This window comes from Lolium rigidum, chromosome 7 (genome assembly GCF_022539505.1).
Source record: "Lolium rigidum isolate FL_2022 chromosome 7, APGP_CSIRO_Lrig_0.1, whole genome shotgun sequence".
NCBI lineage: Eukaryota > Viridiplantae > Streptophyta > Magnoliopsida > Poales > Poaceae > Lolium > Lolium rigidum.
The window spans coordinates 129,413,544-129,431,316 of record NC_061514.1 but is presented as its reverse complement, the minus strand read 5'-3'; the positions used below and the strand labels follow the sequence as shown (position 1 = coordinate 129,431,316).

The 17,773-nt window shown below is 42.2% G+C and overlaps 1 long non-coding RNA gene across 1 annotated transcript; it reads left to right on the top strand.

The window, feature by feature from the left end:
• Positions 1-2,038: 2,038 nt before the first annotated feature.
• LOC124675763 lies at positions 2,039-4,576 on the top strand. The gene is made up of 2 exons (XR_006993406.1): positions 2,039-2,127; positions 4,362-4,576. It is a non-coding gene; the product is annotated as an uncharacterized LOC124675763 (long non-coding RNA).
• The last annotated feature ends 13,197 nt before the right edge of the window (positions 4,577-17,773 follow it).

Genomic DNA, 17,773 nt, shown 5'->3' with positions numbered 1-17,773 from the left:
GGAAGCAGGAGGCATGTCGAAGGGGTGGTTGACCATGGAGTATTGGCAGTCCGGCAGCCGCATCCCCTGTGAGATGGTGTCGGACAGTCCGCGCGGCCAGATCTGGCCGCCTCGCGTTCGGGCCGGGGCAGGGCCCCCGGGCCAGTCTGAGCCCATATTGGCCCCAGATTTGGTTCTTCTGGTAGCCAGGGGGCTGCAGGCTGCCGTTCTAGCCATTTTCAGGGTCGTGGTGTTGTTGCTGGCTGTCACGCGCTTGCAGGCTCAAGATCCTCGCAATTGTGTCTGTTGCTTCCCTCGGTTCTACGGTGGTCGGAGTTTGGACGCCGGGGCAGCAGCCGGCCCTAGACGGTGGGTGGCGACATCGACCAGAAGGCGGGCGGCGTTCGTTGGTGCTTGTCGGTCTTTTTGGCCATGTGGACGGCGAGGAGTCGGCGGAAGGCTAGTTGCGGCGTGGCAGCGCTTGCCGCTTACTTCGTCTGTTCGTTGGCGCCTTCACTTCTCGGCTTCTCCGGGCCACATACGGCCCGGTTGGTCCCTGGCCTGCCCGATCTGCGTACGTGCGAGAGGTCTGGAGGTTCCCGGGGGAAACCTTTGACTGGATCTATGTCAATCACTTCGGCAACAACAACTTTGTCACCATTCTCCTTCTTGAAGGGCTGGTGAGGTAACCTCCCCCTCTTCCCCTTTCCCTCGGGTGAAAACTTAGGCTACGGCCGGGCGACGATGGCGCTCTACGTCGTGCTCCTCCTTGGAGGTGCCTCTTTGGGACAAGGGGATAGAGGGTGTGGTGACAAAGACGGTGGTGCGGTTCAGGTGTGGCTTTGGTGAGGTCAGAGGCGTCTTTCAGCAAGTTCAAGTTTTTTGGGGCGCTGTACCAACTCCGGCAGCAGCACGGTGATGCGGTCTCTGAGCCGGATCTTCTTCCCTTTGACGCTGGTGCTCCTCTCCTTTCACTTGTCGTGTCCTTTCGTGGCTTGTGCAAGTTGGTTCTTTGGTGGCGCTGCCGGGTAGATAGTTCCTCTTGGGCTTTACCTTTTTCTTTTAACCTCGTTTAAGTTTGTGTATTCAGCACCTTTGTATACTATCTGATTGATGGCTTTATTAATTTAACGCTAGGCTCTTTGAGCTTATGTTTAAAAGGTAAAGAAAGACAACCTTCTTTTTCCTTTATTTTCTCTTCTCCAACTAAGCAAAAAAATTACATAACGTCTTTAAGAACAGGATGACATCATTCTATTGTATCTGCCCTAACAAACCAACACCTCAACATATATAATTAACTACCTACTTCAGCAAAGTACATGATTACGGTAGATGCCGCCCAAAAATGTCTGTTTCGAGCGCTAATTTGGTCTCTGCAAAGATTTCTTTCCTTTTCTTTTTGCGAACTAGATTATTCAGCGCGATGCAGTATCCACTCTAAGGCCTTGTTTACTTCTCAGGTTTTTTTCAGAAATTCAATTCGGCACATGGGAGCATATGCTCCTGCCACTCGAAAAACAATTTTGAAATGTCAAAAAAATTCGTACAAAAATTTTCTCGCATACGTATCGACATTTTACGTGCGCACATCAAGTTTTACGAAAAACCGACATTTTTTGTGACTTGTATGAAAAAGAGAAACAAAACATCTCGTACACAACTTTTTTCTACATCAAAATTTGTCTTTTTTACCGATGACACTCAAAATGTCGTTTTTCTGTGGAACCACTTTGTGAACGTGTAGAATTTCGAAATGTACCCACTAAATTTTGTGTTTGAATTTTTCAACATTTGGAAAGTGTATTTAAAATGAAGTTTAACAACCGGGAGCATATGCTCCAGGGTGCCAAAACACCATTCCCGGTTTTTTTTGGCCTTGTTTACTTATCAAGAATATATTTCTCGGGTATATTTGGGTGATACGGAGTATCCCGGCCCATCCTAGAATTTCCCGACCCGCTAAGCCCTACCTTCGGGTTTTCTCAGCCACGAGTCGACCCCCGTGTTTTTTGTCGTGGAAAGGGAGAGGGAGGCGACAACGGCAACAGGAGGCGACCGCGGCGGGAAAGGCGACGACGGCAAGGCGACGGCGGCGGGCAAAGCACAACGGCGCCGACGAGATCCTCCTCCGGCGACTGGTCTCCGGTGAGTCACCGCGCCCCCTCCCCTTTTCCCCTTCTCCCTAGGGTTTCTTGGTGTCGCCGCCGTCCGCGACGGAGCTCCGGGACGGAGGTGCGTGGCCGCCGTGCGCGGCGGGAGGGAAGGGAGCAGCACTTCTGGTGCCGCGAGGGTCTCGGATGGAGGAAGGGAGGATGGAGGGGAAGGCATCGCCACCGGCATCTTCTTCTCCGGATGGTTGAGCCGAACGTTTTTGGGTCACTAGCTTGTATATACCACATAGTATTTCCAGCCAGGGGCATCTGTTCTCCAATTTGGCAACCTTGTATAGTTTGGTAACCATATCTTGGTATCCTGGTAGAGTAACATGAATTCAGATTTTGCACCTGCTCCATCTAGCTCTATGCTTGACCAATTTTGTATGATGCTACTCAATATTGGCTTGGTAAATGTTACGATGCCTGGTAGAGTAACATGAATCCTAGCTTTGTTAAGTTATGATGCCTGATGCTACTCAATATTGGCTTGGTAAATGTTCTCCCCATTTATCACCTGCTTTCAACTAAGAGCTAGTGTCAGTATCTTGTTGGCGCCTCTTGGAGTTTCTCATTTCTTAGTTTATTCTAGGTATGCCCAATCTGACCTTTATTATATGTCTTTTGCCCATCTCATCTGCTATCTTGTCAGCATAGGTTTATAGTCTTGGATTATCTTGTCAGCATAGTTTAAAAAAAATTATAATTTTTATCATACTGTAGTCTGCAATAGTTGTCGATAACTAAGATCTTCCAGCCTAGGAACGGCAAAGTACAAACATAGAAATAGTATATATTTTATGTACCTCAAATTAAGAAGCAACCTGTGTCTGATGTTTCAAACGAAAATACTTGTAGATGGTTCTTTTCTTCAATTTGATATGAATTTAATCTTGGCTATAAAATAATATATCTTGGCTTTTTCAGCTTAGGGACATACACATACCTTCCTTGTAGATTCTTGGTTGCTGTGGTCTGGGTGAATTGACAAGCCTAGCTAATGATTTGAGGTGGCTGCTGCCGACTGCCGACTTCCCTGTTGTTGCCAACCATTCATGTTTACAGCTCGCCCTTGGTCACCATTGATCTTTGCATGTATTGAATGCTTGATGTGTGGTTCCTGCTAGAAACTAGGATCTTGCTAGCCTGTCAGCTGATGGCTACAAGTAATAATCTGTGCTGTGCTGTTTTCTTGCTGAAAGTATGTCTTTGCAGTGCCAATTCTATATTGTGTGTGATTTAACTGAACTTCAGCTTGCAGTGCGTTATAGTTTAGTAACTAGGACATTGGCCATCTCACCCAAAAACTTTCTCTAGTTGAATTATCTGCTGCATTGTGCATACCCCTGTAGCTCCATGGTGATGGTCTGATATGCGCACGTTATCAAGAAATCATTCCAGTAGATTAGTGATGGTCTGCTGTGCATATTAGTGATGATCTGATTTTGCATGAGACAGCAAATGAATAACTTCACCATGCAATTCAGCATATGACGGGATTAAGGTAAACATACCCATAAGATCAATCTTGTATGACTGTATTGAGTCGTGGCTTCTGCGAGTATTAACCTGATTGCCTCTCTAAAACTAAATCTGTTCACTTCGTTTACCTGCAATACTGCTTGCACTTTATGTTTCAGGCAAAGCATATCTTCAATGCAACTTCTAATATGTTAATGTTGTATCCTGAATATATAATGTTGTATCCTGAATATATAGTGCAAAGATATCTACCACTTCATGCATGGTCTGAACAACTTTTATCTCTTGCCAGTAATTATATGTGCTGATATCTTCACTGTCAGGTTGAATTGTTCAATCTGTTCCTTTTATTCTTGCTGGTTGATATTAACAAGTGATGTTGCGTCCATTTGTTTAAGTACATGGCTTATATATTTAGACAGTGATGGTGCCGGCCTAGAGCCAGGTGATATAGTACTGATGTTCGCATTATCGGATCATATCGTGCAGTTTCTATAATGTAATCACAGTTGCTATGCTTTGCTGGGTTGACACTTGCCTGTATAACATACTTAACCTTCATGAATAAGTATGCTTATCTAGCCATATATGAATCTGAACTCAAGTGTTGTACGCATTGAACTTAGTCTTTAAGGATGGGCTTAGTTAAATTATAAGGATGCTCCCTAGTTGCACTTACTATACATTTGAACTATCTGTAAGCTATGTATCAGTACTAAATTTTACCTCTACGTGTATTTCTAGCTGGAGGTCCTCTGGCGGCAGCGTGGTTTCCGGTGTTTAGCGGCGAGCGCGCCATGACTTCTAATGTTCTTCAAACTCCATAACACTGAGTTTATGGCAGCGGATGCTCATCTGTTGGGTCGAGCATTTATTTATATGTGTGTTCTTGTTCGAGAAAATTGTATGACAAAATTGCATGACACTGAGTTTATGTTAAAGACGAAGTTTTTTATTTACTGATTGTCCATTATCATGTCCTGGGATGAAAATATTGAGTTTTTATTATATGACCTCCATATCCCCTCTCATCCCCAAAAACAAAGTAACTAGAGGTTTGTAATATCCCAGGTAATGGGGTTACAAAAATAGAGGAAATAGATGTGTGCATTGCATTCATGCATAGAAAATCTGGGGAATTTTCGCGCTTTAAAGAAAAACAGTCACAGTAACTGAAGTTTCACTTGATCTTGGTGGAATTGAAGTAGCTCATCAAGTCAAGAGCTATAAACCTCATTGTGACTTTGTTAAAACATTGTTTTGGGTAGAGATGATTTGATCTAAGGGGTTAGATCAAATGGAACTAATAATCAACACAACAACACTTTACTCAATGATCAATTGCTTGATCTTATTAAAGATCATAACATGGTATTTCTTGCCATAACATAAGAACATCTATTTAAGTACAAACCAAGTAACAATAAAATGGAGAAACCATTCTTCACTTATCTTCTCCATGTCTTAAACAAATCTATGATCCTACCATGAACCTCATGGTATTCATATTATTTCATTCTTGGAAACATAACAAGGAAATCCACTCTAGAAACATATATCCTTCTCTATTCCATATTATTGTACATCAAACCTAGAGAGGTGAGAGTTCTATAACAATTATTAGAGAAGCAATAACAAACCTTGAGCTAAACCTTGGATATACATCCAAGTATTCAAATCATCATCTTTAAGAGGAACCCTAGGAGATTATTCAAGATATTCCTAGAGAGAGAAACCATTTATGTTAAACATAGATATTGAGGATCACATCAATCCCTATGGAGCCTAACCTTAAGTTAGTATTAAAGTCCTTTCCAAAATGAGAGAGACCAATCATACAAAACATAGCCTTATCTATTTAAGAATAAAGGACAACCATTGAACTAGAGTGTTAGGAGTACACCATAACCTAGAATAATCCATTCTTATATAAGAGAGATCAATTATGGTGTTACACTCAAGTTAGTTGAGGCAACACTTGAGTTTGAGGGAGAGAACTACCCATATACCCAGATGATAATATCATCATTGATTAAGTGGAACCCTAACATAATATCTCAGGTATTCTCCTGGGATATAAACTAAAGAGACAATCATAGTAGACCCATACAAGAAGGTAAACTAGAAGTGCTATACCTTGATTGATCTAGACAATGCTTGTCATGGAAGTGAGAACCCATGTAATGAGAGATCCCTAGGAATCCAAACCTTGATCATTATAAATTGAGTGATAATCATAAACCCTAAGAACTTGAGGTTAAGATATTAAGAACAAGATGATCAAATATAATATATGATCATGCTTTGGAGAGATGTGAGGATAAGTTAAACCCTAATAGGATAAGTAGATATCATTCACCACATGAAATTATAGGGAGGTAACTAGTAAGCAAACCTAGGCTTATATATCCCAACCTTAACTTGTGAACCATTTGGTGATAATAATTAGAATCCTACCATATCTACATTTCATAAATTAATGAACCAAGCAAACCTTTAGAGACAAACTCTATACTTTATATGGTGCGAAACCATCAATCCATATGACCAAAGTTAACTATAAAAAGAACTTTAACCATTGTAGTTACTTTAATGATTAATTGAGGATAAGAAGAGAAGTTAATTGGTAGAAGATAAAACCAATTATCAAATCCTTAGTAATTAGAGAAGCAAATGAAATATTAAGCAAGTAACCATCTTATCTTGGTTAGGGGAGACTAAACCCTACCAAATACATTATGGTGCCATCTCATTCCTACAATCTAGAATTATATCTCAACCTTAGTTTATACATCACTATGGCAATCATAATATAAACCCAGGACATAATTGAGATTCAACCAATGTGTCATTAGGTAGTTAGCATTTGAACTCTAATGGTTCATTAACCAAATTCTATGCTTCAATTATTAAACATAAGAAACACCTAATGCTAAGTTCCATAATCAAAACCAATGTGTGGAGAATAACCACTCATATCAACCATTTGACTTAATAATCAAGATCCAACTATGAGGAGAGTAATACCTACTCTAAGTATTTCAAGGTGCTATTAAAATATAATACCAGTGCTACCTTTGAAAAATAGATATAATAAAACCAACAAGACCTTAATAACAAGTGCTCACATAAAATTATATGCATGTGGGCAACACTCTCAAATAAGAAACCAAGACCTCATAATGATCTTAAAGATGCTTTGAATAGAAGTTATCCACTCTAATAATTTAGAAGAGACATATAACCAAGAAGCACAAGGAATTATAAAGAACACATAAATTCATACCTAAATGGAAATTTAATCCAAATACCAATACTAATTAATAAACCAATGTTATAATGTCATATTAAATTTGCTAATACGCTACTAAAGACTCTGCAGTACCCTGAAATAATTCTTGTATGAATGAAATGAGCAAGACCTGCAAAACAGAAAATAATTCAAATATGAATTCACAACAGAATTCAAAACAAGAAATAGAAACAGGAAATAAAAAAAAGGACTTACCTGGCCGTCGCAGCCCAACAAGTGGCCTGGCAGCAGCCCAACGCTCGGCCCAGGCCATCACCAGCACAGCCCAACTACTAGCCCAGCCCACCATACCTGTTGGTAAAAAAAAATCAACGAGGGGGGCTTCGTCCTCATCTCTTCCTAGCGCCTAGAGGCCAGCGAGGCGCCGTGGTCGTCTTCGCAACGCCGCTGTCGATCCCTCCTCGTCCGAGGGCATGACGAGGCTTACCCTGGAGCCCTATAAAAGCCCCACGACGAACAGCAGCTGTAGATTTTTTCTTCTCTGCTCAGTTTCCGTTCAACCCGAAAACCTAGCCGTATAGTCTCCGGTTATCGCCGCCGATTGGGGAAACCCCGAGCCTCGCCGTGACCACCGTCGTCATCGCCAAGCTCTTGTTGCCCAACCCTTGCAAGGAATCGAGTTGGGGAGCGTCGAGTACCGCGAATCGACCTCTTCTCTGTCGCCGGTGATTACCGGTAATGGCGAAGCCGAGCTCACCTCCGCCCCTAATCAACGTCGCCGACCCTTCGGGAAGCCTCACGGTAAGATTTCCCGTCGATCGGTGTTAGTTTCACAGCCTAGTTCCCCCGGTAGCATCCCGTCGACGTGAGCCGCCGTGCACCGCCGCAGAGAAGCTCGCCGGAGCTTCTCCGGCGACCTTTTCGAGGGGGCGCCGCCACCATATGGTTCAGCGCGTCGCCCTGCGTCGAGCCCAACCACGCGCGCGTCCGCGAGAGTCGCCTAGCGCCGACGCCGTCGCCAGTTAACCGCCGGTCAAGAACACCGTGGCCGTGCTGGCGATTTGGACTTGGTCCACGCTGACGTGGTCACCACCATGGCCAATGGCCCACCAGTCATTAGCTGCGGGTATAACCTGTCTGGGTGCATTTAGTAGATTACAGTTTTATTCCAATTCAATAATTGCTGAGACTTTGAAAATAATTATAAAATCCATTATAACTCGGAAAAATATAAATAAGACATCAAAATTCTTAGAATAGTAAACTCTATCCAATAAAAATATAATATGAAAATTTTATTTTTAATAAAAATTTAATTGTTTTATACTTACTAATTAAGTCTTTTCTTTTATTCCTAATTGAATTAAAATTCAATAATTAGGAAAACCTTATAAAATAAATAAAAAACCAGTAAGAAAAATAAAGAAAACATTAAAGCTATTTTATTTATTTGTCAATTTGTTAAATCCTTATTAGAAGGATTTAAAACCCTGATTAGTAATTACCCTAATTATTAATTCATTAAAAATAATAAATGCCAAACCCAACATTATTTTATTTCTAAATTATTAATAACTTCAATTTCCTTATTGAAGTTATTAATCCTAGAATTATAGGGTAACTAGAAAAACCTAGTTCCATATGGTAGAAAAACGAGAATTCATCATTTCATGTGAAATCATAAAACCCTAATCCAATTAGAAACCCTAAGTCCAATAATTCATTTGAAACCCAATTTACTTCTAAAACCAAAACCCTAGATCCTCACATGTGACCATAGTGTTCTATTTTCATACATAGAACCATAGTAGCAACTAAACACTAGTCTTGGTCACATAAAATGTAGGAGACCTAGCACTAATAAGATGGATATCCCATGTGTTCATCTTATCAAACCTAGATGATCAGATAGGAACACCTAAGTCTAAACCTTGGTCCTATCCTCAAAATGATCAACCTTATTCATTCCTATTTAGCATCACACCATTGTGATGAACCCTAACAGCAACCATACCTACTATTTTACCTTACATAACCCTCTTCCACTAAACCCTACCAGTGTGAGATACTTATGAACCCTCCTATTTAGGAACCAACCATTCTCTACTCAAAGATCCAATAGCTAAAGCAAGACAACCTCAACCTTAATTGTTATACTTCTTATTCTCTAAGAAGTATGTTCTTCAAAAGTATTCTTTTGAAGTAAATAGAAAGTAGTCATCAACCTTGCCTAACAGGACCTATCAACCCTAGCTATCTATTACCACTAAGATATTGTTGCGGTCAGAAACCCACCGGCGGGCAGCGACGGGCAACACCGTAGAGCCGGGAATCTCCCAGGACTGCGGCTGGCCCTAGTCCCTCCGAGCGACGGCCCGCAAAGCCTTCGGCACGCACGTCCGATGCTGATGCAAGGGCGTGCCACCTGACCTATACCTGGTCAGGAAGGTGTTGGATGATGCCTCGCTTAGTTTCTGCATGGCAGACACGTAAACATTAAATACGAGCCTCGATCGGCTCTCGAGTTGTCCCGTGAATCGGCTCAAAGAGCCGATCCACCCATGATACGTACGAGGTGTACGATCGGATGGTGGTCCCGCTTGATCAAGATAAAGCTGAAGCGACCTACTACGATTTGGGGTTTTCACCGCATAATCGGAACATCCTACTCGTGATCGAGCCCGGCGGCCACGCACGGTGATCGTAAACCGACCCTAGACAAGGCCTAAAAACCAACACGAAGTTGATCCTCGGAACATCCTGTCTAGGGCTAGCAAACTACACCCTACGCGCCACTGGATCCTTCGACCCGTTTGTAAGGCCTAACGATGCAGATATTAAACTAATCCTTGGAGAACAAGGAGCAATCATAACGGATCGGATCTACTAAACGATGATCAAGCGGGGTGCCACCCTTACACCCAAGATAGGCGTAAGGGCGGCTAGATGCCTAAGGGTTGCACGACGATAGCATATGATAATGATGAACAATGCTAACCCTAAAACATCTATGATAACTACGTTGCTCGCCATCAAAAAGGCTTCGATACGAGCAACGCATGAATGGCGAATAAACGTGTGCTGCCTAGATCGCAAGATGCGATCTAGGCAGCATGGTGCTTACCCGGAAGAAACCCTCGAGACGGGGAGTTGGCGATGCGCCGAGATTGGTTTGTGGTGAACGTGATTGTTGTTTATTTCATAAACCCTATATACATATTTATAGTCCGGGGGACTTTCTAATTCAGGCGTGCACCTAACCGTGCACGGGTTAAACTATAACTTCTAACCGACACGTATCCTACTATGGTATAGATACACGGGCAATCTAGCCCAAACTTGATACACAAGGCCGATTCATGTATTTCTTCTATGTATATTCTTCAAGCCCATCTCCAATCGCGGCCCACCTCTGATCCGGTCCAATTCTGGTGATAACACATGCCCCCCTGGTTTTGGAAATGACATTTCCAAAATCATTACGCTTTTCCTTCGTCGGGTCATGTCGTGGTAGAGCAGAATCATTGCAGAGTCCTTCATCACGTCGCCTCGCCTCCTTGGCTTCTCCGCATGAATTGATAGTTTCGGCATCACGTCCTTGAAAACCGTCGCGGAATTAAATCTCCACTATATCTCCTTTTATTTAACCGCATTGAGTAATTTGCTTCTTCATCCTCTTCCTCAGTATCAGATACCGAAAAAACCCTTCCCACCATGGATTCCTCCTCCTCCGCTGCATCGGCCATCTCCTTCCAATCCTCTTCCTCAAGCGAGCCGATGCAAGAGCACAACCAACATGAAGAGCCAGAGTGGGACTTTGGCTTCGTGCCCGACGGTCCACCTGAGGCCCTCGTCGGGTCAGACGGGGATTCGCCCCTGCCCGATGAAGAAGAGGGGAATGAAGAAGACGACACCTCCTCCGACGATGATGCTAGCGAGGATTAGCGATGTAGGATTAGTAGTCCCTGAGCAATCGGCTCTTCTTTTGTAAGAAATTGCGTTTATCAATGAAGAATTTCCCCAATTTGATTTTGCCGATTTCTTTTTATGCTAATTTAGCCGATTGTCAACTCGGTCAATGTTCAATGAGCCGATGGCAACGCATCGGTTCCCCATAATCCGCCCTTCACCTTTTCGACTCAGGAGTGACCGTGAACTTGGTCAATGTCCAATAAGCCGATGCTAACGCATTAGTCCTTCATTTCTCCGACTGATGCCCTTGAGTTCTGGTGGACAATGTGGAAGACCAACGCCTTTAAGAGAGCCCCAGAACCGCTGCTGAAACGACTTGACGCTGAAGCCGATACCTCTAAAGAATAGATGTCACCTGCTCGCTGATACGTCTCCAACGTATCGATAATTTCTTGTGTTCCATGCCACATTATTGATGTTATCTACATGTTTTATGCACACTTTATGTCATATTCGTGCATTTTCTGGAACTAACCTATTAACAAGATGCCGAAGTGCCAGTTCTTTGTTTTCTCGCTGTTTTGGTTTCAGAAATCCTAGTAAAGAAATATTCTCGGAATTGGACGAAATAAAAGCCCGAGAGGCCTATTTTCTCACGAAGCTTCCGGAAGACCGAAGACGAAACGAAGTGGGGCCACGGGGAGCCAAACCCTAGGGCGGCGCGGCCCCCCCTTGGCCGCGCCGCCCTGTCATCTGGGGCCCCTGTGCCCCCTCTCGACTTGCCCTTCCGCCTACTTAAAGCCTCCGTGACGAAACCCCCAGTACCGTGAGCCACGATACGGAAAACCTTACTGAGACGCCGTCGCCGCCGATCCCATCTCGGGGGATCCAGGAGATCGCCTCCGGCACCCTGCCGGAGAGGGGAATCATCTCCCGGAGGACTCTACACCGCCATGGTCGCCTCCGGAGTGATGAGTGAGTAGTCTACCCCTGGACTATGGGTCCATATCGGTAGCTAGATGGTTGTCTTCTCCCCATTGTGCTATCATTGTCGGATCTTGTGAGCTGCCTATCATGATCAAGATCATCTATATGTAATTCTATATGTTGCGTTTGTTGGGATCCGATGAATAGAGAATACTTGTTATGTTGATTATCGAAGTTATGCTTATGTGTTATTTATGATCTTGCATGCTCTCCGTTACTAGTAGATGCTCTGGCCAAGTAGATGCTTTTAACTCCAAGAGGGAGTACTTATGCTCGATAGTGGGTTCATGCTCGCATTGACACTAGGACATGTGATGGAAAGTTCTAAGGTTGTGTTGTGCTGTTGCCACTAGGGATAAAACATTAGTGCTATGTTCAAGGATGTAGTCACTAGTTACATTACGCACCATACTTAATGCAATTGTCACGTTGCTTTGCAACTTAATACTCGGAGGGGGTTCGGATGATAACCTCGAAGGTGGACTTTTTAGGCATAGATGCAGTTGGATGGCGGTCTATGTACTTTGTCGTAATGCCCAATTAAATCTCACTATACTCATCATGATATGTATGTGCATTGTCATGCTCTCTTTATTTGTCAAATGCCCAACTGTAATTTGTTCACCCAACATTCTGTTCGTCTTATGGGAGAGACACCTCTAGTGAACTGTGGACCCCGGTCCAATTCTCTTTACTGAAATACAATCTATTGCAATACTTGTTTTTACTGTTTTCTCTCGCAAACAATCATCTTCCACACAATACGGTTAATCCTTTGTTACAGCAAGCCGGTGAGATTGACAACCTCACTCGTTTCGTTGGGGCAAAGTACTTTGGTTGTGTTGTGCGGGTTCCACGTTGGCGCCGGAATCTCCGGTGTTGCGCCGCACTACATCCCGCCGCCATCAACCTTCAACGTGCTTCTTGGCTCCTCCTGGTTCGATAAACCTTGGTTTCTTTCCGAGGGAAAACTTGCTGCTGTGCGCATCATACCTTCCTCTTGGGGTTGCCCAACGAACGTGTGAAATACACGCCATCAAGCATATTTTCCGGCGCCGTTGTCGGGAGATCAAGACACGTCTGCAAGGGGAGTCTCCACTTCTCAATCTCTTTACTTTGTTTTTGTCTTGCTTTATTTTATTTACTACTTTGTTTGCTGCATTATATCAAAACACAAAAAAATTAGTTGCTAGCTTTACTTTATTTACTGTCTTGTTTGCTATATCAAAAACACAAAAAAATTAGTTTACTTGCATTTACTTTATCTAGTTTGCTTTATTTACTACTGCTAAAATGGGTATTGTTGAGAATACTAAGTTGTGTGATTACACTAGTTTGGCATAATGGACAACAATGAGCTTCTTATTCTATTTCCTGATTTAAGACATGGATGGTTTGATGCGAAAATTAAAAAAACCATGGAACATATTAGCATGAACACTTTGAATACCATTGTTGCTAATGATATAGAAAGTTCTAAGCTTGGGGAAGCTGGCTTTGATGAGCATGATATTTTTAGTCCCCCAAGCATTGAGGAGAAAATTTTCTTTGATGATGCTATGCCTCCTATATTTGATGATGAGAATAATAATAATAGCTACTTTGTTGAATTTGCTCCCACTACAATTAATAAGAATGACTATGCTTATGTTGGGAGTAGTAATTATTTTATGCATGAGACTCATGATAAGAATGCTTTATGTGATAGTTATATTGTTGAGTTTGCTCATGATGCTACTGAAAGTTGTTATGAGAGAGGAAAATATGGTTGTAGAAATTTTCATGTTACTAAAACACCTCTCTATGTGCTGAAATTTTTGAAGCTACACTTGTTTTATCTTCCTATGCTTGTCACTTTGCTCTTCATGAACTTGTTTATTTACAAGATTCCTATGCATAGGAAGCATGTTAGGCTTAAATATGTTTTAAATTTGCCTCTTGATGCTCTCTTTCGCTTCAAATACTATTTCTTGCGAGTGCATCATTAAAACTGCTGAGCCCATCTTAATGGCTATAAAGAAAGAACTTCTTGGGAGATAACCCATGTGTTATTTTGCTACAGTATTTTTGTTTTATATTTGTGTCTTGGAAGTTTTTTACTACTGTAGCAACCTCTCCTTATCTTAGTTTTATGTTTTGTTGTGCCAAGTGAAGTCTTTGATAGAAAAGTAAGTACTAGATTTGGATTACTGCGCAGTTCCAGATTTCTTTGCTGTCACGAATCTGGGTCTATCTCCCTGTAGGTAGCTCAGAAAATTACGCCAATTTACGAGCATGATCCTCAGATATGTACGCAACTTTCATTCAATTTGAGCATTTTCATTTGAGCAAGTCTGGTGCCATTTTAAAATTCGTCAATACGAACTGTTCTGTTTTGACAGATTCTGTCTTTTATTTCGCATTGCCTCTTTCGCTATGTTGGATGAATTTCTTTGATGCACTAATGTCCAGTAGCATTATGCAATGTCCAGAAGTGTTAAGAATGATTGTGTCACCTCTGAATATGTCAATTTATATTGTGCACTAACCCTCTAATGAGTTGTTTCGAGTTTGGTGTGGAGGAAGTTTTCAAGGATCAAGAGAGGAGTATGATGCAATATGATCAAGGAGAGTGAAAGCTCTAAGCTTGGGGATGCACCCGGTGGTTCACCCCTGCATATATCAAGAAGACTCAAGCGTCTAAGCTTGGGGATGCCCAAGGCATCCCCTTCTTCATCGACAAATTATCGGGTTCCTCCCCCGAAACTATATTTTTATTCGGCCACATCTTATGTGCTTTTTCTTGGAGCGTCGGTTTGTTTTTGTTTTTGTTTTGTTTGAATAAAATGGATCCTAGCATTCACTTTATGGGAGAGATACACGCTCCGCTGTAGCATATGGACAAATATGTCCTTGGTTTCTACTCATAGTATTCATGGCGAAGTTTCTCCTTCGTTAAATTGTTATATGGTTGGAATTGGAAAATGATACATGTAGTAATTGCTATAAATGTCTTGGGTAATGTGATACTTGGCAATTGTTGTGCTCATGTTTAAGCTCTTGCATCATATGCTTTGCACCCATTAATGAAGAAATACATAGAGCATGCTAAAATTTGGTTTGCATATTTGGTCTATCTAAAGTCTAGATAATTTCTAGTATTGAGTTTGAACAACAAGGAAGACGGTGTAGAGTCTTATAATGTTTACAATATGTCTTTTATGTGAGTTTTGCTGTACCGTTCATCCTTGTGTTTGTTTCAAATAACCTTGCTAGCCTAAACCTTGTATCGAGAGGGAATACTTCTCATGCATCCAAAATACTTGAGCCATCCACTATGCCATTTGTGTCCACCATACCTACCTATACTACATGGTATTTTCCCGCCATTCCAAAGTAAATTGCTTGAGTGCTACCTTTAAAATTCCATCATTCACCTTTGCAATATATAGCTCATGGGACAAATAGCTTAAAAACTATTGTGGTATTGAATATGTAATTATGCACTTTATCTCTTATTAAGTTGCTTGTTGTGCGATAACCATGTTTACTGGGGAACGCCATCAACTCATTGTTGAATTTCATGTGAGTTGCTATGCATGTTCGTCTTGTCCGAAGTAAGGGCGATCTACACTCGAGTTGAATGGTTTGAGCATGCATATTGTGAGAGAAGAACATTGGGCCGCTAACTAAAGCCATGATTCATGGTGGAAGTTTCAGTTTTGGACAAATATCCTCAAATCTCTAATGAGAAAAGAATTAATTGTTGTCAAATGCTTAAAGCATTAAAAGAGGAGTCCATTATCTCGTTGTCTATGTTGTCCCGGTATGGATGTCTAAGTTGAGAATAATCAAAAGCGAGAAATCCAAATGCGAGCTTTCTCCTTAGACCTTTGTACAGAGCGGCATAGAGGTACCCCTTTGTGAAACTTGGTTAAAGCATATGTATTGCGGTGATAATCCAGGTAGTCCAAGCTAATTAGGACAAGGTGCGGGCACTATTAGTACACTATGCATGAGGCTTGCAACTTATAAGATATAATTTACATGATGCATATGCTTTATTACTACCGTTGACAAAATTGTTTCATGTTTTCAAAATCAAAGCTCTAGCACAAATATAGCAATCGATGCTTTTCCTCTATGAGGACCATTCTTTTACTTTTATTGTTGAGTCAGTTCACCTATTTCTCTCCACCTCAAGAAGCAAACACTTGTGTGAACTGTGCATTGATTCCTACATACTTGCTTATTGCACTTATTATATTACTCTATGTTGACAATATCCATGAGATATACATGTTACAAGTTGAAAGCAACCGCTGAAACTTAATCTTCTTTTGTGTTGCTTCAATACCTTTACTTTGAATTATTGCTTTATGAGTTAACTCTTATGCAAGACTTATTGATGCTTGTCTTGAAGTGCTATTCATGAAAAGTCTTTGCTTTATGATTCACTTGTTTACTCATGTCATACACATTGTTTTGATCGCTGCATTCACTACATATGCTTTACAAATAGTATGATCAAGATTATGATGGCATGTCACTCCGTAAATTATCTTTGTTATCGTTTTACTCGCTCGGGACGAGCATAACTAAGCTTGGGGATGCTGATACGTCTCCAACGTATCGATAATTTCTTGTGTTCCATGCCACATTATTGATGTTATCTACATGTTTTATGCACACTTTATGTCATATTCGTGCATTTTCTGGAACTAACCTATTAACAAGATGCCGAAGTGCCGATTCTGTTTTCTCGCTGTTTTTGGTTTCAGAAATCCTAGTAAAGAAATATTCTCGGAATTGGACGAAATAAAAGCCCAGAGGCCTATTTTCTCACGAAGCTTCCAGAAGACCGAAGACGAAACGAAGTGGGGCCACAGGGGAGCCAAACCCTAGGGCGGCGCGCCCCCCCCCCCTTGGCCGCGCCGCCCTGTCATCTGGGGCCCCTGTGCCCCCTCTCGACTTGCCCTTCCGCCTACTTAAAGCCTCCGTGACGAAACCCCCAGTACCGAGAGCCACGATACGGAAAACCCTACCGAGACGCCGTCGCCGCCGATCCCATCTCGGGGGATCCAGAGATCGCCTCCGGCACCCTCGCCGGAGAGGGGAATCATCTCCCGGAGGACTCTACACCGCCATGGTCGCCTCCGGAGTGATGAGTGAGTAGTCTACCCCTGGACTATGGGTCCATAGCAGTAGCTAGATGGTTGTCTTCTCCCCATTGTGCTATCATTGTCGGATCTTGTGAGCTGCCTATCATGATCAAGATCATCTATATGTAATTCTATATGTTGCGTTTGTTGGGATCCGATGAATAGAGAATACTTGTTATGTTGATTATCGAAGTTATGCTTATGTGTTATTTATGATCTTGCATGCTCTCCGTTACTAGTAGATGCTCCGGCCAAGTAGATGCTTTTAACTCCAAGAGGGAGTACTTATGCTCGATAGTGGGTTCATGCCCGCATTGACACCCGGGACAAGTGACGTAAAGTTCTAAGGTTGTGTTGTGCTCGTTGCCACTAGGGATAAAACATTAGTGCTATGTTCAAGGATGTAGTCACTAGTTACATTACGCACCATACTTAATGCAATTGTCTCGTTGCTTTGCAACTTAATACTCGGAGGGGGTTCGGATGATAACCTCGAAGGTGGACTTTTTAGGCATAGATGCAGTTGGATGGCGGTCTATGTACTTTGTCGTAATGCCCAATTAAATCTCACTATACTCATCATGATATGTATGTGCATTGTCATGCTCTCTTTATTTGTCAATTGCCCAACCGTAATTTGTTCACCCAACATGCTCGTTCGTCTTATGGGAGAGACACCTCTAGTGAACTCGTGGACCCCGGTCCAATTCTCTTTACCGAAATACAATCTCATCGCAATACTTGTTTTTACTGTTTTCTCCGCAAACAATCATCTTCCACACAATACGGTTAATCCTTTGTTACAGCAAGCCGGTGAGATTGACAACCTCACTCGTTTCGTTGGGGCAAAGTACTTTGGTTGT